We start from the raw sequence: 3,801 nt of genomic DNA on the forward strand, positions 1-3,801 counted from the left end.
TATATTAATATATTTAAATATATTTATGTATATTTGTGTATATTAATATATTTAAATATATTTATGTATATTTGTGTATATTAATATATTTAAATATATTTATGTATATTTGTGTATATTAATATATTTAAATATATTTATGTATATTTGTGTATATTAATATATTTAAATATATTTATGTATATTTGTGTATATTAATATATTTAAATATATTTATGTATATTTGTGTATATTAATATATTTAAATATATTTATGTATATTTGTGTATATTAATATATTTAAATATATTTATGTATATTTGTGTATATTAATATATTTAAATATATTTATGTATATTTGTGTATATTAATATATTTAAATATATTTATGTATATTTGTGTATATTAATATATTTAAATATATTTATGTATATTTGTGTATATTAATATATTTAAATATATTTATGTATATTTGTGTATATTAATATATTTAAATATATTTATGTATATTTGTGTATATTAATATATTTAAATATATTTATGTATATTTGTGTATATTAATATATTTAAATATATTTATGTATATTTGTGTATATTAATATATTTAAATATATTTATGTATATTTGTGTATATTAATATATTTAAATATATTTATGTATATTTGTGTATATTAATATATTTAAATATATTTATGTATATTTGTGTATATTAATATATTTAAATATATTTATGTATATTTGTGTATATTAATATATTTAAATATATTTATGTATATTTGTGTATATTAATATATTTAAATATATTTATGTATATTTGTGTATATTAATATATTTAAATATATTTATGTATATTTGTGTATATTAATATATTTAAATATATTTATGTATATTTGTGTATATTAATATATTTAAATATATTTATGTATATTTGTGTATATTAATATATTTAAATATATTTATGTATATTTGTGTATATTAATATATTTAAATATATTTATGTATATTTGTGTATATTAATATATTTAAATATATTTATGTATATTTGTGTATATTAATATATTTAAATATATTTATGTATATTTGTGTATATTAATATATTTAAATATATTTATGTATATTTGTGTATATTAATATATTTAAATATATTTATGTATATTTGTGTATATTAATATATTTAAATATATTTATGTATATTTGTGTATATTAATATATTTAAATATATTTATGTATATTTGTGTATATTAATATATTTAAATATATTTATGTATATTTGTGTATATTAATATATTTAAATATATTTATGTATATTTGTGTATATTAATATATTTAAATATATTTATGTATATTTGTGTATATTAATATATTTAAATATATTTATGTATATTTGTGTATATTAATATATTTAAATATATTTATGTATATTTGTGTATATTAATATATTTAAATATATTTATGTATATTTGTGTATATTAATATATTTAAATATATTTATGTATATTTGTGTATATTAATATATTTAAATATATTTATGTATATTTGTGTATATTAATATATTTAAATATATTTATGTATATTTGTGTATATTAATATATTTAAATATATTTATGTATATTTGTGTATATTAATATATTTAAATATATTTATGTATATTTGTGTATATTAATATATTTAAATATATTTATGTATATTTGTGTATATTAATATATTTAAATATATTTATGTATATTTGTGTATATTAATATATTTAAATATATTTATGTATATTTGTGTATATTAATATATTTAAATATATTTATGTATATTTGTGTATATTAATATATTTAAATATATTTATGTATATTTGTGTATATTAATATATTTAAATATATTTATGTATATTTGTGTATATTAATATATTTAAATATATTTATGTATATTTGTGTATATTAATATATTTAAATATATTTATGTATATTTGTGTATATTAATATATTTAAATATATTTATGTATATTTGTGTATATTAATATATTTAAATATATTTATGTATATTTGTGTATATTAATATATTTAAATATATTTATGTATATTTGTGTATATTAATATATTTAAATATATTTATGTATATTTGTGTATATTAATATATTTAAATATATTTATGTATATTTGTGTATATTAATATATTTAAATATATTTATGTATATTTGTGTATATTAATATATTTAAATATATTTATGTATATTTGTGTATATTAATATATTTAAATATATTTATGTATATTTGTGTATATTAATATATTTAAATATATTTATGTATATTTGTGTATATTAATATATTTAAATATATTTATGTATATTTGTGTATATTAATATATTTAAATATATTTATGTATATTTGTGTATATTAATATATTTAAATATATTTATGTATATTTGTGTATATTAATATATTTAAATATATTTATGTATATTTGTGTATATTAATATATTTAAATATATTTATGTATATTTGTGTATATTAATATATTTAAATATATTTATGTATATTTGTGTATATTAATATATTTAAATATATTTATGTATATTTGTGTATATTAATATATTTAAATATATTTATGTATATTTGTGTATATTAATATATTTAAATATATTTATGTATATTTGTGTATATTAATATATTTAAATATATTTATGTATATTTGTGTATATTAATATATTTAAATATATTTATGTATATTTGTGTATATTAATATATTTAAATATATTTATGTATATTTGTGTATATTAATATATTTAAATATATTTATGTATATTTGTGTATATTAATATATTTAAATATATTTATGTATATTTGTGTATATTAATATATTTAAATATATTTATGTATATTTGTGTATATTAATATATTTAAATATATTTATGTATATTTGTGTATATTAATATATTTAAATATATTTATGTATATTTGTGTATATTAATATATTTAAATATATTTATGTATATTTGTGTATATTAATATATTTAAATATATTTATGTATATTTGTGTATATTAATATATTTAAATATATTTATGTATATTTGTCCATGTATATATATATATATGGACACACATATGTGTGCTGTTGTTAGGTGCTGTTGAGTTGGTTCCAACTTACAGCAGTCCCATGTACAACAGAACAAAACACTGCTCAGTCCTATGGCTTTCTCACCGTCGCTGTGCTAGGTTTGAGGCTGTTGTAACCAGTGTGTCTGTCCATCTCACTAAGGGCCTTCCTCTTTTTCTCTGACCCTCTCTACTTAACCAAGCATGCTGTCCTTCTCTGGGGACTGGTCCCTCCTAATAACATGTCCAAAGTACATGAGACAAAGTCTCGCCATCCTCAATTCTAAGGTGTATTCTTCCCAGACAGATTTGTTCATTTTTTAAGGCGGTCCATGGTATATTCAATATTCTTCACCAACACCGTATTTCAAATTATCTTTCAAGTGTGTCAATTCTACCTTGATCTTATTTGCTGTCCAGCTTTCACATGCCTATGAAGCAACTGAAAATCCCATGGTTTAGGTCAGTAACAACTCACTCCTTAAAGTGATGTCTTTGCTTTTTAATAGAGGTCTTTTGCAGCAGATCTGTCCAACACATCATTTGATTTCTTCACTACTGCTTCCATGACTGTTGATTACGGAACCAAGCAAAACGAAATAAAATAAGAGCTGTATATTGCAGGGAAAAAAACAATTTTCTTTTCCCTTTATGTGAATATTGTTGTTAAGTGCCATCAAGTCGATCCCAACCCTTAGCAACTCTGTGTAGGGTTTCCGAGGAGAAAGTGTATATATTAGA

The sequence above is a fragment of the Chrysochloris asiatica genome, unplaced genomic scaffold, assembly GCF_000296735.1.
Source record: "Chrysochloris asiatica unplaced genomic scaffold, ChrAsi1.0 scaffold00090, whole genome shotgun sequence".
In the NCBI taxonomy this organism is placed as follows: domain Eukaryota; kingdom Metazoa; phylum Chordata; class Mammalia; order Afrosoricida; family Chrysochloridae; genus Chrysochloris; species Chrysochloris asiatica.